The 25,053-nt window shown below is 42.9% G+C and overlaps 1 long non-coding RNA gene across 2 annotated transcripts in view; it reads right to left on the bottom strand.

The window, feature by feature from the left end:
- Positions 1-768: 768 nt before the first annotated feature.
- LOC133218446 (uncharacterized) overlaps positions 769-25,053 on the bottom strand; it is a 33,497-nt gene continuing 9,212 nt past the window's right edge. Inside the window, exons 2-3 of one of the 2 annotated variants that reach the window (XR_009727162.1) lie at positions 7,844-7,932; positions 769-862 (exon numbers count right to left, since the gene is read on the bottom strand). This is a non-coding gene — a long non-coding RNA (uncharacterized LOC133218446). Of the gene's footprint in view, positions 863-4,293; positions 4,605-7,843; positions 7,933-25,053 lie in introns of those variants that run through there. The other variant, XR_009727161.1, reaches the window with a different exon arrangement.

Genomic DNA, 25,053 nt, shown 5'->3' with positions numbered 1-25,053 from the left:
GCCTTTCCCACTGTCTCATACAGATTTCCTCCAGTGGAGCATAAGCCTTCTACTCCTTGTGCTGCCTGTACCACACACGGAGCACACCTCCTTCTCCGAGGCAGCCGTTTGATTTTATGAACTCTCACAGCTCCGCACTTATCTTGCCTCTAGATTAAACAAATTAATTCTTCCAACCTTGCCCCAGTGCCTGTGCTCTCCAGATCTCTGATCTCCATCCACTCCAAGTCTCCGTGTGGGGCCCGGAATGAGACAAAATGCTCCAGCTGTGGCCGTACCAGTGCCAAACACAGCACAAAGGTTGTTTCCAGTGGTTCTGTGTGGTATGGTGGTGTTTATGTTTCCTTGCATCACTGTGATAGCCTCAACTGGTGTTCAGGCTGCTCTCCACTAGAACCCCTTGAGAACCTGCTAGCTATCTCACAAATAACTTATACCTTATCATAGGACTCTGTGCCTGTCCTTGAACTGAATCCCACTTAATTCAAATGAGTTGTTCTAATTGTCAAGATCCTTTGGAATGTTAATCCTTCCATCCACATGCTTTCAGCTTTTCCAGCTGAGCGTGGCCTAGAAATGCAATGTGCAGCTTTTCTAGCTCCTCACACAAGTTACTGCCCTAAGCACCGACATGCACCAGACCCACCACACCTTCCCAAGGAATCCCACACTCTGCATCCTCCCCATTTGATCGACACTCACATAGAGGTACTCTTCAAGACTCACCCCACTATACAACTCTCACTTCATGTCACTGTGTGTCTTTATCTTGTTTATGAAAATGTCATTCAAAATGGTATCCAGAAGCTCTCCTGCAGGGAAGACAGAAGTCACCTCTTCCTTATTGACATGGTCTGCTATCCTAAGGTGGAAGGAAATTAAGACTGTTGTCATGATTTAACACCACTGGGTGTTCAGTAACACCTCATCACATTCAAGATGGTTTGTTTTCAACTTTTTGTCCCATTGTTCTGCTAAAAACTGAAGATCCTTGCTTCTCCCTCCAACTCACTGCCTTCACTTTCAAAGCTATTTCCAGTGCTGGGCCTCTCTGAAAGCTCATGCAACCTTCACCAGCTCTGAGAAGCAATTCCTGATGGCTCTTAACCAAGTCAGCCATTCCCCTTTCAACATTAACTCCTCCAACCTGCCATTCCCCTATGTTAACCTGGGCTGTTATCCCTTCTCTCCAAGGTTACCTATAGCACGGGCCTGAACACAGGTGAGATTCTTTGTTAAAACAAAGCTTAGGGACAAACCAAAAAGAAACACAAACCAGTTTTCTCTGGTATCAGCTTGCTGTTCATCTAGAAGCTTTACTCTGATTTGCCAGCCGTCCCTAGACAACACACCGCCACCTTTCTTCTTCACCCTGAAGCTTTCTGCTGGTCCAGCTCCCACCACACCATAGTTCCATGAACAGCCCCACGGGATCCCTAAGCTGCCTCTTCCCCCTTTGCTGCTTCCTTTCAGAGCATCAGCCAGCTGTGGGATTTATCCCACTCAATCTCTGCTGTGAGTAATTAAACCATACTTACGACTGCATAGAAAAATGCTCAGGTCCTCCTGCTGGAGGCAACAAGCTTTGAGAGAAAAAAAAAATCACTCCTAGAACAAAATTCCTACACAAAGTAGGGTTTTAGGAGCCAGAACTTAATTCACCTACTTTAATTCCCCTCCAGCATTGCAATTTAAGTCCTATTACTCCGATCCTGATTATACGCAACATAATCTCCTACAAAAAAAGTACAAAAACTGCATTCTTCCTTGTTAAGTTTCCTTATCTGTAGTGTTTAAGCCATTTGTATTATTTTTTTCACCAATGAGTAGACCTGTCAAAATTAGTTTAATTACAAAATTAAAAGTATTTTTAAACAGAATACAATAAATTGTTTCCCATTAAACTTTCTCTCCAGGCCATTTCACCTGAAAAAGTGAAAGGCTTTCAAAGCCTCCCTATAACACCCATCTGATGTAACCAACAACCCTGACACCACTGATGACAGAAAAGAAATTCTTCACCAGAGCTGAGCAAACAGCCATTAACTTTTAGAAGAAAAAAGAGCTAAAGAAGTTAAATACCTTGGTGTTTGGTGTAACTACCTTTGCCCTCCTTTCCAACAGTTATTTAATCCTCCTTACTTGTGTTCACAGCTGGGTATCAGCCTTTAGGAGCACTTTAGGACACAAGGGCGGACACAGTTACTGACCTTGCGTGGAAGGCATTAGTAGCAGGTTCCTTTTAAAAGATAAAGGGGTGCTTGCTTTTGGGGGCGCTGGCCTTTAGCTCTCATGGTTTCCCATCAACAGTGATGCTTGCTGTCACCTCAGAGGAGACACAGCACACATCAGAGGACCAAGGTCTCTGTAAAGTACCTTTTCAAAGGTAGTGTCAAAGGTACCTTCCCAATGCCCTGCTGCAAGGCTCAGTGCCACCAACACCCTTGACACAGCACCTCTCCTCTGCTGTACTAAGTGGACCATCCATGCCTATTCCCTCAGCAAATTTTACTGCCAATAACAGGAAAGAAAAAGTATAAACTAGAACAGGAATGCTGATGGACTGAAGCACAGCAGAGTGAACACAGGCACTGACACTACAGCCTGTGTGTACCTGGAGCACCTCCTGGGAGAGCACAGGCTGCTGGTCCCTGCCCCTGAGCAGGGAGCTGCAATGGAGGTCCTATCTGGAGCTGCTGGCAATCAATCCTTGCACTGACTGTGCTGCAGAGCTCCACGTTAAGAGATGATGGAGCACTCACTAGAGCCTGGACAGCTTTACTTGGCTCCACCTGGTGGGCAAACAAGGTGCGCTTGGGCCACAACCACCCAGCCCCTCTTGACGAGTCACTTGCTTTCATGAGAAAAAAAGATAATGAATTAAGACTGTCTTCAATAACACCGACTTTGTGTCTCCTGTGAAGAACTAAATTCATAAAGAGTAAAATACATCACTACCGGATGGGATTATTTCCTGTATGTCTCTTTCTATTCCCACATATTTCAGCTATAGAGCAGTTTACCTTCACAGGTCCCACACAAGTGAAACTGCATTCCTAAAAACCAGTATATATTTACAACCACCACTCTTGGGACTCAAAGTACCCTGGTGATAGCAACCATCAAGCAATTCACAAGCAGCTCCTAGGCAGAAATGGAGCAAACACGCACTTCCTACAAGACAACTGTAGTCTATGGGGCGGAGTCTAGTTGGAGGCCTGTAACTAGTGGAGTGCCTCAAGGGTCGGTTCTGGGACCAGTATTATTTAATATATTCATCAACGATTTAGATGAGGGAATTGAGTGTACTATCAGCAAGTTTGCTGATGACACTAAGCTGGGAGGGTGGCCGACATGCCAGAAGGCTCTGCTGCCATCCAGAGAGATCTGGACAGGCTGGAGAGCTGGGTGGGGAATAACTTGATGAAATATAACAAGGGAAAGTGTAGAGTCCTGCATCTGGGCAGGAACAACCCCAGGTTCCAGTATAGGCTGGGGAACGACCTGTTAGAGAGCAGTGTAGGGGAGGGGACCTGGGGGTCCTGGTGGACGACAGGGTGACCATGAGCGACACTGTGCCCTTGTGGCCAAGAAGGCCTGGCATCCTGGGTGTATTAGAAGGGGGGTGGTTAGTAGGTCAGAGAGGTCCTCCTTCCCTCTACTCGCCCTGGTGAGACCTCATCTGGAATATTGTGTCCAGTTCTGGGCCCTCAGTTTAAAAGGACAGGGACCTGCTGGAGAGATCCAGCGCAGGGCAACTAAGATGATTAAGGGAGTGGAGCATCTCCCTTATGAGGAAAGACTGAGGGAGCTGGGTCTCTATAGTTTGGAGAAGAGGAGATTGAGGGGTGACCTTATTAGTGTATATAAATATATAAACGGGGAGTGTCACGAGGATGGAGCCAGGCTCTTCTCAGTGGCAATGAAAGGACAAGGGGTAATGGGTACAAATTGGAGCACAAGAGGTTCCACTTAAACCTGAGAAGAAACTTCTTCTCAGTGAGGGTGACGGAACACTGGAACAGGCTGCCCAGGGAGGCTGTGGAATCTCCTTCTTTGGAGACATTCAAAACCCGCCTGGACACTTCCTGTGTAACCTTATCTAGGTGTTCCTGCTCCGGCAGGGGGATTGGACTAGATGATCTTTCGAGGTCCCTTCCAATCTCTAACATACTGTGATACTGTGATACTGTGATAACTGTCTGCTGTTACTACTGTGCATAACCACAGTGGAGTCCCTGTGCTCAGTTTCTCCATTCACCACCCAGGAGTTTGATTCTGCTTGGAAGAATGGAGGGAGTTACAAATTGCACCCCCATGGTGTATGTTTCCTCAACAGAGACCTTATCCTACCTCTTCCCCACCAAGTAAATGAATTGTAATAGGAGCTCGTGACAAAGAAGACAGGAACTCCTTGAATTTGTCCTTGTCCTTGCATCTCAACAAAACCCCCATAAACATTACACAGGAAAAAGATCCATGGTGCAATGAAAGGCAGGAGGTTATAATACATGTCTCCATTTAAATTCATGATGGATTTCATTTGCTCATCCACTGACAGGCTCTGGAGTAATTTTTCATCCTGTGTTGTCAGATTTTTATACCTGAGAAACAATAGAGGTCTGTTAATTGAACTAAGGAACAAGGCAGTCCCATCTACTTCGTCTGTGCACCCCAGCTAATGATAGAAGCAAAAAGAAAATGCTTAGTTAAGTATCTCTGGCTGCAAGCTGGATGCAAACCAAGGGCATTAATAGCTCTCTTTAAGACAGACATATGGACTAAAGCCCAAGACTGTATCTCTGTAATTGTGATTACAATAGGTTTCTAGTCACTGGAATATGTGTCCCAGTTTAACAAGGTCCCTGTTGTCATTATATTCTTGCTGAAGTTAAAGCAATAAATAGTTCTGCACTCTTGATTTCTGATTTGAAAAGAAACAATCCCAATAGCATTGCTATGGCTTTTTCAACCTCAGAATTCCATTCTGTCTTTATCTTTTTTATTACACTGGAGTTAATTTATTACAAGACAAATCTATTTCTCCAACTCACAACCATCCACTTGCAATAGCAATTGTATTTAATTAATTCCAGTATCAACTTAGTTCATTTAGTGCTGAGTAAAACTGTTTCCTATCAAGCATATCTGCTCTTTTTTAGGCCACATTTAGTCATTATCATGACCAAAATGCATTTTAATTTTTTTTAATTCTTGAAGATGCAGACTTGGCTCATCTTAGACTTGTTCTAGCAAAACACTGTATAAAGGAAGGTATTACTGCTATTGCACAAGTGATGGGGTAGCTGAGGCACAAAGAGATGAAGTATTTCACCTCTGGAGGTGAAAACAGAAAGCGAACACAGCTCTGTGGTCTATACGCAGTACCATACACCATGATGTGACATCCATCCATCCATCACGTACTGCATTGCTAAAGCTGCTTGCTATACTCACTTAAAAGCTGCTCATTTTGCAAAGGTTCTGGCAAAAAGAACAGATTCTGTTTCAATTCTGCTACAATTTCTGCTTGAGCTCCCATAGTGGAAACCCTCTGGAAAACAGGGGCTGTGCCTCTGGCTCACACATTAAATGACATGCAGCTGTTTATTATCCATGGTGTCTGTGTCTCAGAGAAGACAGATTTCCTGAATACACAGATATGTACTCATATGTGAGCAGCACTGATGAGCTGCATCATGAAATTTTCCCTGTCTAACCTAATTGCATCTATCCCAGACAGTAATAACACTAAAGGAAAAGGAATTTCACAGCCTCTGTTCCCTGTTTCATAAAAAGCTCAGCTCTGAGCGTAATCCACCAGGGCAATGTTTGAAAGCTACAGTGCACAGATGCAGTCACACAGAAAATTAGAACTGCTTCAAATGAAAGAGAAAAGAGGCAGCTCTAGTACAGAGCTGCGTCAGTACCAGCTCAACAGTGGAAAAGTACCTCAGCTGCTCAGCCTCTTTGCTTTCCTCTCTGGTAGTGACGTCAGGCACATTAATGAAAGCTCCATTAGCATATCACCTTCTGTGTTCCAGTGTCCAAGTGGAGCAGCTCATGATTCTCTTCTAAGCTTTTAAATAACCACCAAAGCTGAGCCAGAGCTGCTGCTTGGTAGGGAGGACTTGGCTTCATAACATAGCCAGTCCCCAATGCAACACAAACAGATGTGCCAACAGAGGGATAAAAAAACCCAACCCAGAACAGCTTCAATTCTAACAGCAGTCATTTGGCCCTTACCCCAGAATAAAGATTTTAATTTCTAATTGAGTTTGAAACTTGCATGTTTGCTCCCCAAAACCAGGGTACAGACTTTGCTGAGCGTGAAGAAGGAAGCACCCTTGCTAATGTCCTGCCAGTATTTCAGCTGACAGTGAACAGCCATGGGACAGAAAGTGCATCCTTGATGACCTTAAAGGTCCTTTCCAACCTAGTTGATTCTATGATTCTAACATTGAAAAGAAAGAAAACCTACAGACAGTTTAACTTAAGAGTGGAGTCTTTGATGGGAAGGGCTCCATGTTCTATGAGTTCAGGGGTCTCTGACTCCCCATGGCCCCCACTTAGCCATCAGCGTCTGAGAGAGGACAGCAATGTGTGGAACTCCACCACCCTTTTTACTGAACTCCTGCACCCAGCTCTTTGTGCCATGAGCACAGATGTGAGTGCTGTCACCCAGAGAGCCATTTGTCAGTTCAGCACTGCATCAATAATTGGCACTAGATTTCATTGCTGATCAAAATTAATCGTGGGGAAGGAGGCAAGATGTGAGGTCAAAGAAGCACCTGCTAAGGCAATACAATATTGACAGAAAAGAGTGAAAGATGAAAGGCCTAAGTCTGGAGCAAGTTCTCCCTGTACAGGACCAGAGGCTGCTGTTAGACCTGACAGAAATCTTAAAGGGCACCGCTGTCTTGTAGCATTTGGGGGCTAGAAACTGGGAAATCTGTCTCTGTCAATTCAATAGCAATGACAGGAAAGCACAAGCATCTTGCAGTGCTCTAAGCAAGAACTTCAACCCTGACCTAGATAAAGGCTATCTAAAAGAAACAGGAATTCAAGCCCAGCTGGACTGCTTTGGGAGTCTCTGTTGAAGTTACAAGGCAACTTACAAGGTTCAGCTGGGCTTGTAAAGGGCTGGTGTTGATCGTTCTGCCTGAATGGACAGCCCCTATGGAAATCAAACCCCAAACACAACAGAACACACCAAAGGCAATCCTTCAATTCCCATACACCCTCAAAAAGCTTCTGCCCATTCCCTAGTCCCTTCAGTTACTGAGGTCCTATTTTACCATAGCAGTGTTAGACACAAAACAATCTGCAACCATCAGTGAATGCTTCACAAGCAGACAAAACTGCAACTTTTAAAAGGTCGTGTTAAATGAGCTCAGGTCATCAACTGATTTTCAGCCCCACAATCCACACTCCTATTCAATAGCTGATCACATTGACAGGAGCCAGGTTTTGCAGAAAGGAAGATAAAAATGCTAGCAAGTCAAACTGGCAGATGACGCTGCATTTAGGGCTTTATTAAACATGGCTACAGTGTGTGCAGATGTAATTAAAGCTTGGGCTTTGATTTGGCAAGCAGCCTCTATAAATAGTCTTTCTGTTACTCAGTTCTTTCTCCTCAGTGCTCCATCAAAAAGAAAAGATGTCCTTCAGCTCCTCCCCTACCCCTGGGATGATCACATGCTTTATAGCCCTGCAAACCTTGAAACAGCCAAACACCACAGCAGTAATATTTGGGTAACTCGCTGTGGGAAGAAAGGGGATTATCTTCAAGGTGCTTTTCTCTCAGCAGTATCTTCCATTTGCTTGCCTGAGGTGGAGACACCAGGATGAAGGAGCAGGGCCAGAGTGCAGAATAAGAACACAGACTCCGTAGCATGGTTCCTTCCAAGTGAGATCTATCTTCTAAGTGATCTATGGGAAAAGGAGACAATACTGAAAAGCTTTAACACTGGAGTTACTTCTTGCCAGCTGATGTATTTCATCTCCTCATTTCTCAGGGGAGCTATATTTTGCTAATTATGTCTAATGAATTTTTAGGGTAGAATTTTTTTCAATAGATTTTGCATTCATTCTCACAGCATTGAAGAGAATCTGTTGTGTTGATCTAAGCCCATATTTAAGCTTCGTAGCAAACAGAGAGGGCACAAATAGGTTTAAAACCACCCCACAGATCAACAGAAATAGGTTTTAATTTCAGTTCTGCAAAAAACAAACCTTTGCTTTCTGAAAACTTACTTCCACTACACAATAAAGCAAACCAGAAATAGGAGTTGAGCTGCCCCTTTCAGCATTTAATAAACCCAGAAAACAACAAAATACAGGGAAAGGAATATTAGCTGCATAAACAGCAACAAGTAAAGTTGACACCTAATGCTATTTATTTTAATGCTTGAAATAGCATCCAAAATCAGCAATTTTAAACAATCCTTCTGTAAATTAGAATACAGGAGTGTCTTACAGTATTCTAACACTGGAGAAGATGAAAAACCCAAAATACTCTTTATGAAAAGATCAGTTGGCAAATCAGTTCTAGCAAAAAGGTATTTGAATGGAGCAGGGACTGCAACTGGAGCTGACCTTAGGCAAGAATTTCTTCCCAAATAGCCCATAAATCCCTCAGAGATACCTGGACAAGAGCAAAAGCAACAGCAATAAAGCAACTGAGACAAACATCATGAGATCTTCCCCCCAGTGTGATTTAGAGGGGTAAAAGAGATTCAGAAGTTCTCTCATCCATTTTCAAGTCATGAACACCCATACGGAGTGGGAGTGAGCTACCACCACATCCAAAGGCAATGGTTTGGGTTGACCTTCCTTATGCACCAGTGGCTCCAACTAAACTTCCTAAATGGATCAAGTTTGCCTGTGCCTAAGGTGCCCTACAACAGCACGTTGCCACTTTTACCCTCCCTTATTCCAGTACAGTCAGCAGTTTCATCCAAGTAAAGTGAAAGGAGAACTGAGCTTCTCCTTTCAAAACTGACGATGTGATTTGCACGCTGGAATGGAGAAATCCTGCTTTTCCCCTTCCTGGCGGCCGGATAATACATCTGCACACCGAGTAGCTAGGAATCTAGAAGTACTCCTCAAAAAAAAAAACCCACTACTTAAAATGACTAATCTAAATCAATAATAAGAACACAATTGATTCTTTATTTGCTCCCAGTGGCTGCCCTTGTCGACTTACAGTATACTGCCTTCCTAAAAAATCATAGGGCTCTTTGTTTGCTTCCAGAGAAAACACTTATTTCAGATAATCTTGCCTCCACAAAGTTATTTTTCAATGTTTCAGTCACTGCTATGCCTGCAGGAATGGCTGATTACCCATAAAATGCCTTCTGACAGCTCATATTCATTACTAAATTACCACATGTAAATGTTTCATGTGCACAGGGCAATTACTCTCCTGAATGACTGCCAGCGACATTCCACTGGATCTGAATGAATTTTTCAAGGATTCTAATTGCCATTTAGATGCCCCTATAACTCTGGGTTTAAAGGGTTGCGTTTCTTTTAATCGTGGTTATACCTGTGTTCAAGGCAAATGTGTTCCCTCTCACATTTCATATTGCTGCCAATTACTTACATCAGAAACAAAGGAATGTGAAAGTGGTGGTGCTACACAGGCTGTACAGTAGAAATGATTCATAGCCAAAGTCTTGAGCATGAATAATTATCTGTAACCCTCATTTGGAGCTTTTGCTTCAAGTTACATTATTCATAGGGCTTTTGGCAGTGGAAATGAGTGAATACCAACTTGACAGACACCTTAAAAAATGCTAAGTTTTTCACGTAGTTGGGCCAAACTAAACCTTTAATGTCCCCAATGAGAGAAAAAAGGGAATGTGCACATGGAATATGAGGGGTTTTACCACTGACAGTAAATAAAATAAACAGATACAAATAGATATTCAGAAAAGACAGCTGACTTTTTCATGACACCACTAAGATAGGCTGGAGTTCTGACTTGTCTCCCAGTGGAGTGCCATCAGGAAGCTTCATTAACACAGTCTATTTTTTATGCCAAGGTTGTTCATGAAAGTAATAAGTAAGAGCAAAAATAAACTAATCATTGATGAGTTCTCACAATAAACTCCAGCTACATTGATGCTTCTTTTTGTGTCACGTTCTTCATCCCAGTGCTTGCCCACTTCAGAGAAATCTGTTTCTCTATTATCCCTGCTCCCTATCAACCGGTAGAGAGGCATCAAATCAAATATTCCCTTGAAAAGCAGCTGGATCAATGCTCCTTTATTTCTTTTGTGTAGAAAGTCAAAGATCAGGTTAACAGCAAAGAAAGAGAAATATATGCCCACAATATCTTTTGAAAGCTGTCACAACTTTGGTCTTGAAAGCAAACCCACCTGCTGCATGGACAGCAAATGTAGAGGCAGAGACGCAAACAGAGCAGGTTAGAGCAGGCAGGTTAGGACACCAGTGGGAATGCTTGCTCAGGTCACCTTATGCTGTGCATGGCAGCCATGTGGGCAGAAGACAGGGGGTATCCCTATTTATCTGCTTGCAGAGATGCAAGCAGAGCAGGTTAGAGCAGGCAGGTTAGGACACCAGTGGGAATGCTTGCTCAGGTCACCTTATGCTGTGCATGGCAGCCATGTGGGCAGAAGACAGGGGGTATCCCTATTTATCCCAGACAAGACATGAGGCACAGAGGTAGCTGTATCAATGACAGAATTACAGCAGATTCAAGCACAGACATAACTCAGCCAGATGCAGATCCTAAAATGACTCTGAGATAAGCAGTAATTAAAGACAGGAGATCTAAGAAAGGTGTTTGAAGACGGTCCCATCGGAGAGAGATGTTGAAAACTAACCTATAAAAAGGCTTCCGTTTCCTAAATTATATATGAAGCAAATGACCCACCAAAATCCAAGACTCTTGGATTACCTTGCTGGTTTTGACATTGGCTGACTGCAGAAATGTGGGCAATCCAGTGAACTTTTCCATCTCTCCAGTTCCATTTTTAGCAGGGAGGGAATGGGGGAAAACATGTGGTGCATCCACTTCTGCAAAGATTATGAAATCTGCAGATGAATGAGATGTAAGTCATTTTTAAGCAATATCAATCTTCTGCAACAACAACCTATTTCACTGAAACCTTCAACAAAGGCCAAAACTTCTGAGGGATGGCTGCCAGCAGTAAGTTATGCTTCAGTATTCAACCGTGCAAAGGATCCATGAGGGGTTTTCATCTGCATCTGAACTCTAATGAGCAGCTCTCTTGATAACTTTATTCCAACATTAAATACCAGCCCTTAATACTTCCCCCTGTGTGTTACTGTCCAAAATACACAGCTACGGATGAGGAATTGCTCGGAAAAGGGGATTCCAGCAAAACCTGCCACCTGTGAGAAACACTCCAGTGTAACACACAAGTAGTATGAGGTCAAACCTGGATGAAGGCGCAGTGAAGTGCCAACATTATTTCCTGCTTCCCAGTGGTCCCACTGATCCTGTGTACAGTAACTTAAGGATCTTGTGATCAGCTTCAATACAGCTAAGCTGGGCTCTGGCTTCAGCCTTGCTGGCACGCTTAGATACAGATAGTACAAATAGTACACAAGTGTATTTCCACTCAGCAAAGAGGGCTGTGTTTTGCACTTGTCATGGATTGATTTAAAAGAATTCCAGGTTGCTGTGAAAGCTGCATATGAACAGGAAGAGTTGGGCTCCCCCCCTACCATACAACCTACCATTTCCAAAGATCCTCAACGTTTTGCAAATTGGAGTCATACCCTAAGAACTGAAAGAGTCTTAAGAAGCGACCTCAGTACAACCCCTTGCTTTTCCTGCTCTCCAGCTCCCCACTTTAAATTCCTCACAGATCAGCAATATGGAACGGCTCTCCATAACTCTGATGAGCTTGTGTCTTGTCCCACCCTGAGAAGAAAGCTCTACATTGCAAGGAATGTTGTGTCAGTTAACACCCATTAACAGTCCTAACAGCAAGTAAACCAAGTTGGTGAGCGTCTCAAGACACAGCTACAGTGGGGTAACTGACAAACAGAAGCTGTTCCCCTTTCTCCTGTCAATCACATTGCCCAGACATTAAAATAAACTGCATTATGGGTTTCTTCAGAACTTCACAATGCCAAGAAAAGATGCCAAGCCTGAATGGCACCTGTCCTTCCTTCCCACTCCATGAGAGAGGACTACTTCTTTCCCATACGGATATAGTGCAGCAGGCTGTCACAGACAAAACAAAGTGAAAAAAACCTAAAGCAAGTGGTAGAACTGAGTACTGAAATGTATTTAAGAATCAAAGAGAGAGAGCTTTTACCCTGCCTGGTTCTCTCACGTGAATTCATTTTCTCTCCTCCAAGCTTTACACATTCACCAAGTCTTGCCTGCCTCTCCCCAGAGGAAGATCACTGCTACCCTGAGAAGGTAAGTCAGAAAGTTCTTTGGAGTCACCAGCCTCACCCACAATTGGCCAAGGTCCCTGCACATCCCTAGGCATGTGTGTCCATGCATCTCTCTGATGCAGCTCTCTCCAGTCAGGATCTTCACCACCTTCTTTCCAGGTCCTCTTCTTTTCAAGACCACTTCTTTTTGGGAAGCCACCTTTTTGACTTCCTTATCTTTCCAGCACCCTAAGCCCCCGACTTTCCTGATCTAAACAGTCTAACGCAGAAGCACCACACTTGGTTCTTTCTTAAGCCTGATTATTAATCAGAGGGTTCGGGACATTAATGGCAGGATTTGGGATATGTCACTACCTTTTAGTCCACACGTTACCAACACTGACAGCCAGCCCATCTCAATCACAGCTAGCAAGTAGCAGGCTTCTGCTTGAGAGTTCGAAAGTTCAGACACCGAAGCACAGAGGCCCAGTGATCTGCCAGCTGTGTGCACTCCCAGTTCAAGCTGCTTTTTCACATCAGACACAGACAGATATGTTACCCACGTTGAGACAAACTCAAATCTGCAGATCATTTCCACATAAGAGCCATCTCTCCCCAGAGACCAACATGGTAACCGGATTAGGTAATGTGTCATCCTCCAGTCTCAGTTAACTCCCCACACGTGCTCTGGAATCAGTTCAAATGAAAGCAAACTGCCTTCATCCAAAACACACTGCAGTCTGCGGATAGATTTCTCTATTGAGAACAACTGGATCAGGCTCTATTGAGAACAACTGGACAGTCTGGGGCTGTCATGCTGCTTGTGCTTTTGTCTAGCCTGCTTGAAATGCAGCCCCAGCAAAGCATTGGCAAAGCAGCACAAAACCAGGAGCCCAAATTCATTCGGGTTTTTCATCTCTCAGTAGGAAAGAAGCAATTAAAAATAGCATCAGAATATTTCTGAGTGGATTTTTAAACATTTGAGGCTGGTAAAATGTTTTGTTTTTTTTTTTCCCCAAAGCTGACAATGGTGATTCTTAATAGCTCAGGGTAGGAAGATTTAATGGCTTATGTAAGACCAAATGATAGTTGGAAAGCACAGAAAAGCTTTAGGCCTTCCACAGGATCTATTTTGTTCAAGCTAGATCAGCGGACCTAATAAAGCTTTATCTGCCTCATACCCTGAAGCTATCCAAGCAACAAGAACGCTATCTTCCTAATAACTTAGCACCTTACCAACACTGAGAATCTGACTTCATGGGCATGTTTCCTTTTAGAAAGGAGACATAAATGGAACCGTGCTCTGGAAGGCTTAACGTGCCATATGCACTTCAGCAAAGGTATTTGCTTTCCATGGAACTCAGAACTACCCAACAATACTAGGCTCATGAGTGAAGTGTATTTTTAAAGTTTTCAAATATGGCATCAGATAACAGCTGGTTTAACTGCTTTTTCCAGAATAGATTGAGAGCCAATCTGTTATCAGTGGCAGAAACTTCCATTAACATACAAATAACTGCATATTATACATACACTGAGAGAAAAGGCCACTTTACCCTGCAGCTTCCATCTGTCAAGCTACAGTCCCAGTACCGAATACACAAGCAGCTCAGAAATCTCTCTGAATATAACTTATCCCTGTGAGATTGGGGATATACCATCATTCCTAGCTTGCAGGTATATGGCATTGAGGCAGAGATGACTGACCAGCCTAAAGACACATGAGGTCTATATAACTGCTGCGATTTGAACTTCGTTCACCTGCACCCTAAGCTGATGATCCTCGGTACTGAACAGTCCCCTCCGTGGTTCACTTTGGCAGGCCCTGTTCTCACACTGATGACAACTATTATCTATCACATCATTAGTCCTCTGTCCACTAAAACCTGAAGAAGCAGATTTGAGACCTAGAAATCCCCCAAATGCAGCTATATACATCATGGACAGTCACAGCTAATGGCCTTGATCCTAGGACAAACAAGAAGCAATATTAACAACACTGAAACAAAATTATCCTCAGTCCAGCAATGCACTGCTGCCTCTGCTTTTTAAATAGCACATCCCTGTCTCTTTAATTACAGCAGGCAGGCTGTGAACAGATGCTTAGTGCACCCAGCAGCCCAATGATTCAGGCAAACTTTTAGCCATTAGCAACTCCTTTAGGTAGCTGACTCAGGCAACCAAGATGTGCAGATTCCCCCCAACTGATGAACCACTGGGTTTGCAGCAGCTTGGCTTATTGACCAGCTGCTGGAGATAAGAATGTCCTCAGCTGACAGTCCTCAGTTTCATCATCAGTTTGGGTTGAAGACAAAAATGTCAGCATTCACTGACATCTTGTCTGGAGTTGGGACAAAATACTTGACATCGGTAGGTGTGGAATTCCAGCAAGAGATGAATCACAGGTTGAAGTTATTGAAATCATGAAAAATAGAACAGGACTTAGGATACAGATAAATACTATGGATTTATGCATTGCTTAAAGACATCTCAAGTTATGAAGCCTGGCTCTGTAATTACCTCCCAAGGAGGAAACAAAACCTACACAGATTTGCAATGATGAATTCAATTTCTTTCATAATCAATCCCATAGCCCCCACTCCTACAGGCACTTGATTAGTCTTTACATCCAGAGCTGATGTGACACAACACACCCACTGGTGTCTGCTGTGAACACATCTCCAGTTTCACATCTCCTAGAAAAAAGATCCTCCAAAACCCCTGTGCCACAACATGCAGGTACCTCTTGACAGCCTCTCCAGCACTAAGTAGGAACAGTTCTGGAAACACAGAATTGATCTTGTAATGCTTCACCTCTCAAGTCTGTATCTGTTCCTGCCACAGCTTTTATCCTGCCTTCTTCTACAGCCCCTCTCTCTTACCCATAGACACAACTCTCACTTTGGTAAATGTGAGGCTTTCATAATCCGCTTCCTGATGAATTAAAACAGAAATGGCAGTAAGCACATGAGCCTTTTCCCTTACTTTTAGGATGCCATACAATTTTTCTTCAGCTCTGACTGGTTGGATCTGAACACTGGAAAGATACAGAGAAGCTTTGGGGTTCCTGCTGTAATCCAGAACTGATGTTTAGCGTGGAGGTCCTGGAAGAATGAAGTTGTATTAACTGTCAGAGCTCAAATTCACCAGTGTTTTACAGGGTTTCTAATTCTATCCAAAGACTCAGACTTCCACAAGACAACCATATAAATGTGCAACAGATGTCACGGTTTAGCTACATTGGTTCTAAAAGCTGCAGTCACTGTTGACTTCATGGGTTCAAACTGTAAATGTAGATTTCCCACCAATAAGAAGCTGTTCATGAGGAGCCCTAGCCTGCAAGGTGGTGGACATCTCTGCACACATCAGTCATCTGGGAACAGTCAGGAAGAGAACTGAAAAGGGGAACACAACTTGCAGGTAGCACAATGTAGAGTGCCACACCGGAATGATTATACAAGATAGGAAGCCTCTTCCTCTCAGCATAGTAAATAGGCTTTAGATCAGATCAAGAAGCCACAGAGTGTAGCAACCGCTTTCCTCAAAATATGTACTTGCCATCCAACATCATGCTCATTTTGCTATTGCCATCCAACACTGTGCTCCTAAGGAGGCATTTAGGCATCACTTAATCTAAAGGGTCCATGTAGTAAAGTTGTTGGAGGGCAAACATTTGCTCTTGTTGGTGAAAAAGGAAAGGGCAGAAAGGGGAAGTGGGAAGAAACCCCCCTTCCTAAGGGACAATTACTGCGGATTAGTGATGGAAGTAAAAACCACATTTCTAGTCATCCTCTCTCTGGAAAAAAAGGAAAATCTATATTCTCATCCTACATACGCAAATACAGAGCCTGGCAGTGACTGCTCAGATCAGCAGACTGTAGCATCACTCTATTCACTTATCTATCATTGCCCAAGTCCCGTGGAACCAGAGCACAGAGTTATCATCAGTGCCCAGCACTAACACAGCATTTCAGCACTCTGAATATTTAACAGGAGAAATGACATAATTATAGTAAGAACTCTATAGATTCTTAGCCTTACTAAAATAAACAGTACTATATGCTATCCTATTATAATACAAAGACTTTAAATTTGCTATTTTATTTTAGTGCCATTTTCGTTCCTGAATGATTGCAAGGTCTGGTTGGAAGGGTGGAAAAGAAACTTCTAAGATGCTCAACCTGCAAAGTGCAATTCTATGTAGCAAGAAATTCCTCAGCAATAAGACGCTTTGCCTGCCCTTCATCACAGAATCATAGAATAGTTTGGGTTGGAAAGGACCTTAAGATTCCAACCCCCTGTCATGGGCAGGGACACCTCACACTAGATCATGTCACCCAAGGCTCTGTCCAGCCTGGCCTTGAACACCATCATCAGCATCCTGACAATCCCAACTTGCCTCTCATTCTCAGCATCTTCAAAGTCCCCAGGCATCCAAACCCAGACACAAGGCACACGGGTAGAGAAAGTGAGAAATACTAAATGAAAAGCAGCAATAAAAACTAAAGTTTGACTCAATCCTACAACCAATGTGAATGCTGTTAGAGGGGGTTATGGGTTGGTCTTTGCTAACAAACAGCTAGAATAAGCAAAGAGCTTTGTCACACACATATTTTCAGGACATTACAACACCAAGTACGTAGAAAGCTGCTCCTCCAAGGCTTCCCCACCTTCCACTGGAGTTTCAGCTCTAGCCTTTCACTCAGACATGGCCCTTAGGCACAGACACTCATAGTATTTTTAATGCTCAGGTGTAATTAAATATCTTCAATAATTCAAACTCAGTAAGAATTAATTATTTAGTGTCCTACTGAAGATTTCTGACTTTGGAATTCTTTCTGAATTTGGACTTGTGAATCACTGAATGTTCCAAATCATTTCAAAGAATAAACATTTAAGATCTTTTTCCACATAAATATATATTTTCCATATATAAATAAGATTTTCTGTGTATAAATAATACATATATATATAATAAAACACACCAGAAACAACCTTGTGCTCAACAGAAAATAACTGCTTGTCTAACAATACCAGGGAAAAAACCTACATTGCCCAGGCAAAATGCGCATGAAAATAAATCTCTTCTAAATGGGGAGATGGACTGCTCTCAGGGTTATACACAACACCCAGCTCGAAGTGGACAAACAGTATGTTATTCACAATCATTTTCTCAGCTAACCCTACTCACCACTCAAGCAGTGAATAGCAGGTTTTCTGCAGATGCACCTTTACCTTCATATCTAATACCCTGCAGGGGAAATGAGCTTTTCATTTTCTTCAGAGTATGGCCATAGTGAAGAGATTTCAAGCTGCATCACATGATCTCAGAAGCATCTCAGAGAGGACCATTTACGCCTCAACACTGTATTTCAGTAAATGTCAAGACTCTTTTTCTCCATGGCAGATGCAGTTTCAGATATGGATTCATTGCTTGAATTTAGTTTTCTTATTTGGTTTCTTTTACTGTTCTAAAGAAGTAGTTATTGCAGAAGGTTGTCTTGACTATTTTTGGTGATAACAGTATGTAATTCTGTCATTTTGGGGTTTTTACATTGTACTCACACATCTAAGGTCCAAGTACCGTAGAGTAGTGCATTCACAATTGTTACCATCAATTGTTTCTTTCCCCTCCTTCACTTCCCAGGGGAAAGGAGCACACAGATCAGAGTGCACTGCTTGGGAGAGCAATCTTCAAAGTGGCGGAAGAAGCCAGTACTGTTCTCAGATTAGCTTGATGCTGTCTAATATGCATTTACTTTATAGCAAGTTCCTGCAATAGTAACAGTCACCATAAAATGCATCTGGGAACAACCTGAAGAGACCATCTAATCCACATTCTGCCCCAAGGAAGAATCAGCTGTACCTTTGTCCTTTTTGACAAATGTTTGCCTAGTGAATTTGTCTTCCACTGGCCCTCACTGCCTCTTCATGCAGTATCTGTCTGCTCCATTTTCCAGGTTATCTAGTACCTGTCCTAAATCTTTCTTACTGCAAGATAAGCTCAATGATGTAGAGAAGATATTATTCCCTTTCCAGTGTCATTATTTCCTCACTACACAGACGGCTTATGCTCTCACTTCCTCCCTTTCTCAGCAGACGTCTGAAGAGCTCTGATTCCCTCAAATTCCCTTTCCACCAACCCTGTGTTTCAGAGCATTTTCCTCATTGTTGAAAAACGCCCGCAGATCTCCCTCTACCTGACCTTCCTGTGGTGGTAAACTGCAGCAGGTCCTCATCTCAAAGTGTCCATGCTCTTCCCTCTTTCCATACTCATGAGACTAACTCTTTTCATATTTTGGATTTCAAAGCAAGTATACATACTGTTGATAAAAAGAGGAAAGCCTCCTCTTCTGTCACATCTCACTTTTCTAAGCAAGCGATGTTTCTTTTTATCCCAATTCACATACAGTTCTCCCAAGAGGTCTCAGACCGGAAGGTAAATCATACTGTTTAGCACATATCACTACTTCCAATTCCTTTTATTTATTCCCTTGCTTCAGTATTGTCTTCATCTAAGAGACCATTTGTTCTAGGCATTATTCCCAGCATGTGTCATAATGACAGAAATTTTCCCTTGGGATCTTCAAAAATCCATCTTCTGAAGAGTTTTCATTTTATGTGACTTGGTTCAGAGAAAGGCAAAGGTTTAGAAGTTGTGCCTTTGTAAAACACATTCACCTCCAGTCCATCCTACACAAGCAGTAAGCTCTAAAAAGCCTAATTTACACCCAGGATTTTTGCCTGCCTGTTCAATGTCATTCTAACATTACCATTGCTGTTGAAAGGCAAGTATTGCCAGCAATAGGCTAAGTGGAAACATTAATGTGACAGTTTATTAAGCAATTCCATCCCACAAACCCTAATGTAACAAAAAGCAGCATAAATAAAGGCCTGATCTGGTAAAGTAATATATGGCCTTCACATTGAGACACAGGCTTGCTTTAAACTTCTTGGCAGTTTTAGTTCAGGCTGCTAACACTTTGGAGAATAATATACCAGCTAAATGCATTAATGGTTTAAGTTTGGTTTGTGCTTCCATTGGATTTCCGGTGAACTTCAGCACTGTTGAAAGGTGCTGGATCAACAGTGCTGGTTTTGAGCACATTTATCTTAAACTTTCCCCCATGGTCTTAGTGGCTCTCAGATGGGAAACAGGATTCAGCTTAGCTGGTACTTGGTTAGCACTTGCTGGCTGCTCAACTTGTGAGGACCAATCCTAAGTAAAAAGTAATGTGGAAGATACCAGGCATGAGACAGTGTGCTGACTACAGAGAAAGCTCAAAAAATCTTGGACCCCTAGGCCTGCAGCATTTCCAGCTCTGTGCCCTCTGGACCAGCTATTCATCTCATTCCCATGCTGATAGCACAGGCTTTGCTCATACATGGGGAACCAGAGGGGAGAGCGGGGTTAGAACAACCCTGTTCATTACGCTTGCACTGCCACAAGGCAGGGGGCTGGATGGGCAGGAATGATGCGGAGGGGTCCAGCTGCTTCTATCAGTAGTCATGCTGGCTTAAGTACCCACGAAATCCTAATGTCCATTTAATGCCTAAAATCAGGCAGGGTGAACCCAGATCTCCCTCAGTTTTCCTCCCTTGTAAGTCTGAAAGGGAACTGTGCTGTTCAGCTTGGACAACATTTTCACATGGGGTGAAAGAGAACTGAGAAAGATAAAGTCTGTGACATTCCTTCTTGCAATCGGGTACAGATGTTCCATATTAAAAACTAATATTTACTGAAATAGTTTCAAAGTTGCATCAGAGCTCCTCAGAGTGTGTTAAAAATAAGCACATGCAAAACATTACATTTAGCTAGGAGACAGATTCCTTCACCACAGCTACAGACAGCTATACAACTATATAATGTGATGAGCCAAATCAATTCCCTTCATCTGAACACCTCTGAACTCTGGGACTGGTTTGATCTGAAACTGTATTTGGCCAAATGATTGTTACCCTCCAGTGAGTACATGACCACTTACAAAGAGTTCACGGCACGATATGTTTGTTACATGAAGAAATGTAATAAACTGAAATCTAAATTAAAGAGTCTCAGACACATTTGCCTGTTTGTTCAACAGAGACAACTCTCAACCTCGGCTCATTTAGAGAGACCCAAGATTCCCCCAATCCAAACTGTCTCAGTAATTCACAGAACCATCAGAAATCCACTATCGACACCACTTTGGATGCTGGGTTTCATTCCTGATGAAGAAATTCACTTCTTTCAAAGCATGCCTTTGTTTTCGTTATAGAATCCCAGACTGGTTTGGTTTGGAAGGGATCTCAAAGCTCATTCAGTTCCATCCCCCTGCTATGGGCAGGGACACGTTCCACTAGACCAGGTTGCTCTAAGCCCCATCCATCCTGGCCTTGAACCCTGCCAGGGATGGGACAATCACAGCTTCTCTGAGTAACCTGTGCTAGCACCTCACCACCCTCATAAGAAAGGTTTCCCCTAATAATAAGTAACAATAACAATAAACTAGCACATGTGGTTCTGATAAGAATGAGCTATATAAGATGGCTTCAAATTCCTATTTGATTAAGAGAACATCATATGACAAATCCAGCAGAATCAAGTATCTGCCTGAAAAGCAGGGAAAGTGCTTGATTTACAGCACTAAGTGGATGTCTGCCATGGTTTTTTGCACACTTTGCTATCTTGGCTGACCTCTCCCAGACTTATTTTCTGCACACCAACAGATTTCACATGTTTTTAAATATGGGGACAACCAGGAATCCATAAATAATCTATCTCCACTGAAATATAACTGCCATGTCTGAACAGTTCCGGCTCCAGGCTTGGGCTGCAGCAAAAGCCAGACACAGCTGAGGTTTATAGCAGCTCTCCCCATTCAGCAGCTATTGAAATGACTCCACTTGCACTCAGCTGTCCAGATGTAGACAGCTCAAGGAAATGGTACCTAAATGGAAGTATGAAATACTGCCTCTGGTAAGGAAAAGTTAGTGTCATGCATGACAAATTTAGGTAGGTAAAACTGCAGAAGAAATGCATCAAAGCATGGACATGAACACCTTGTTTCAAAACCCAAACACGAACATGTCACATCTGTGTTTGTCAATAGATGTCTTCAGCATCATTCATGACCACCATGTAGGAATGGCAAACAGCAGCCATAGACTGGAATATCACTTCATTCCTGCACCCCAGGCCATGTCCCCTTCACCCCTTCCACAGTAGTGTAGGGAAAGCAAAGCTCAGAAGTATCACTTTCAAAGGGACTACTAATTTTCTGGTTAGGTGCTAAGTACAACAGGTTGGCTCACTGGCAATCCCTCTGGTCTTTCTTGCCTCTCAAATTGGCTGAGCTGCTACCCTGGATCACAAATCCTAGAAAAAAATAGGATTCACTCTAGTTCTCCAATTTGCAGTTGTAGCCTTCAGTCTGAAAAAGAAGTGATAAATAATGAATATATAAGGAAATTTCCACAGAGACAACTTCACATTCATAGGTATTTTGGTCTTCTCACCATCTCCCCTCATCTATTTCCTTATTGTTCTAAACTTTAGTGGGGGTTTCTTCTATGCTTCCTGAACATCTACACTAAGGACACTCTGTGTTGCTTGGGACAGCTCAAAATGTCTATCCTGATCGGAAATCACCAGTCACAGACTGACTGATACTAAAACCTTCTTCCTCTTCCCCAAAATCATCATGTTCTGCCTAATTACAACCATAAGGCACCACCTGAGAGAGTAACTGAGACCAAGCTCCTTGATACGCATTCCAGATTCAACAAATTTGCAACTATTAAGTCCCAACTCTCTCCCCTGTACAACACATGACACATCAGGCAAGAAAAGCTGCTCAAAATGCTCAACCACCTCCTTCAAACAGCCATGTGAGGGAAGACTTCTCAGTGTGCTAAAAATCTTCAGTATGTGGTGTGCCCAGAACAACTTCTGACCTTGTTTGAAATATTCCATGTAGTCAGCCCACACTCAGGCGATTTATGACTGTCCTAAAAGTTCTTAAAATACTTAGAAAACAGTTAAAACAGCCACCAAGGTACCTTCACACGCCAGAGCCTGGTATTCTGTGGGTGTGAGAACCTCAGAACACAGCCAAGACCTTTTGGCACAGACAAAGAGTTCTGTTACTCTCTTCACTCAAACACAGAGTCCTTGAAACGAGAGATGGGAAAGTCCAAGTCCATCTCCCACTCCAACAAGAAGGATCATTCCCCTGGGCTTATCCACCCATCAGTTTCCAATTACTCAAGCAATGGATTCTTCCACCTCATGTCCTGGGAAAGTATCTGTTGGTCTAATGAATCCCACAGCTACACCAAATTCCTACTTCCTCAGCTGAAGCTTTCCTTTCCTTTGTCTCATTCCCTTACTCCTAAAAGCACTCTCAGAATGTCTTCTTCTGTGAGGAGCTGCTGATTCCCCTTTTATGCCTTCTAAACACCACATTTACATCACATTTGCATTTCTAACAAATCACATGGCTCTTTCCCACTGTTAATGTTGTACTTTGGTCATTTTTAATCTTTCATTGCTCTTACCAACGGCATGATCTCCAAATCTAGCTGGGTGGAACAAGGGTGGAGAACAGTTTGTAAGAAAAAGTAGAGAGGGTCTGCAGACAGTGTGAATTATTCTGCTTTCTGAGAACCCTGTAATCAGAGCATGGTTGTCTATGCCCTAGAACCAGGCAGATGGAGACAGTGAGCACCTCTCGAACACCTTCCTCTCACAACTCCATGCTGATGCTCCACATAAAAAAAAGCTGCTCTCAGCACCAGCTCCACTCTCTTGGGTTCTTCCCACAGCACCAGTGGACTGGCCTAAGGGTTCCCTGAGTTGCTCAGAGCTTCTCAGGAGCTCAGAGGTTTTTGGTCCTCAGCTTGCCCCACAACAGCCTTTACACTGGTGTAACTACACCAACCAGCACAGTAGAATCTGAGTACAGAATAACAAAAGCATAGACATGCCATTACGCTACTGTCACTACTATAGCATCTAAGCCCTTCCTCACTAGTGCCAAATTTACCCTCCCATGGTTTGTCCTTCTATCCAGGTCCAGAAAGAAACCCAATACAAGAGGCAGCTCTGTTCTGGTAGAGCCAATGGTCCTGTTTCTTTTAATGTGCCCCTTGCCATGGATATGCATGAGCCAAGGAAATGCATGTTGGAGTAGCAAGCAAGCTAGCCTGTAAGAGTTATGCAGAGATCAGGGACATCATCAGATGGACAGTTAAGGTAGGCCTGTGAAACTCAGGCCAGGGCCAGACACAGGGAGTGAGTTACAAACCATGTGTTCTTCTATGCTCACAGGCTGAGTTCACTCTGAGCACTGCCTTTCCTGTGGTGAACCAAGACAGCTCATGATAATATATGAATGTGCTAGTGCAGACACATCCATCTACTGCACTGAGCTATGGCCAGCTCAGATGGTGCTGACTGCCCGAGTGCTTACTAATGCCCTGCGCAGCCACTGGACACTGAAATGGCTCTTTGTGAGATATTTTCCAGGTACTATCTTACTCTTCCACAGACACAAATTATGTCAATTATTGCAGCAAAACCCCCAGTGCTCTAATGTAGTACTCAGCTGAAAAACGACAGAGAACAGCACTTGCCTGGAGTGCATCCTAGAGCCACACAGGGCCACCTCTGCTCTCAGCTCTGCACTTGTAAATGTGGTCAAACTCAGTCTAAGGGTCATATTCACCCATTTGAGAACTCCCAACATTGTAAACCCTTTGTTCTGTAGGACATACCCAAACCCTTCTACCATTTTGTAACAACAGCAACAGCATCCTTTGAAGAAGTTCACTTTTTTGCTCAGGAATGAAACCTAGCAGCCACTGGTGTGTCTATGCTGGATTTTCACCCTCATAGGTTAAGAAAAGTGACCTTAAATGGAATTCTGACTTTGAGGTTTAAGTTTAAAAGCAGGCATATCCCTCTGCAACAAAAAAATGGACATCACAAATACATGCAGTTTACGGAATGAACGTAGAGCAATGCCTGATGCATTTTATTTTCACCTAAGGTATTTCATGTGCTAAGACAAAAAGGAAAATACAGACTGAAGCCCCTGAAAACATCAGTGACAAGGACAAACACCAGCTCAGCTGATGGGGATGAAAAGGTCATGAACAAATCAGACCAAACTAAACCAAATGTTTCCACTGGAGCAATGTAATCATTTTCTCTTTAGAGCTTACCAGCCATGGGTCTAAAGATTAACTCAAACTCTGATTTTATTTAAGTGCTTTTTAAAGATATGAAGGAACTGAAAGAACAATGTAATATAAAAGATGTTCATAGAATATTCATTCATGTTGGGTCACAGCCAAACTCAGCTCCAGATTTGGACACAAACATGCCAAAGTTTAGACATAGTCAGTGTTGTTGTTTCTATTAATTCTACTTTTTCTAACTTCTATCCCACTTCTGGCATCTGGAACTGGAAGAAGAAATCCCAAAATAGGCCTATGCTGTACCACCCATTTATACACTGAAACAGTGTGCTGCAGTGTGCAATGGGACTGTGAGTCAGACCTGCAACTGGAACCTGAATTCTGTACTTCCGGACCATCAGCTATTTTAAACACTGGCATGAGATTGTGCATTTCTAACAGAAAACAAGGACTCAGGACTCAAACATAACTTTATTCTCAGGAGTT

Source organism: Neopsephotus bourkii, unplaced genomic scaffold (genome assembly GCF_033783945.1).
Source record: "Neopsephotus bourkii isolate Nb327-2 ecotype Australia unplaced genomic scaffold, CSIRO-AGI_Nbou_v1 NB_114, whole genome shotgun sequence".
NCBI lineage: Eukaryota > Metazoa > Chordata > Aves > Psittaciformes > Psittacidae > Neopsephotus > Neopsephotus bourkii.
The sequence above is the reverse complement of the archived record's forward strand: the minus strand, read 5'-3'. Positions and strand labels throughout refer to the sequence as shown.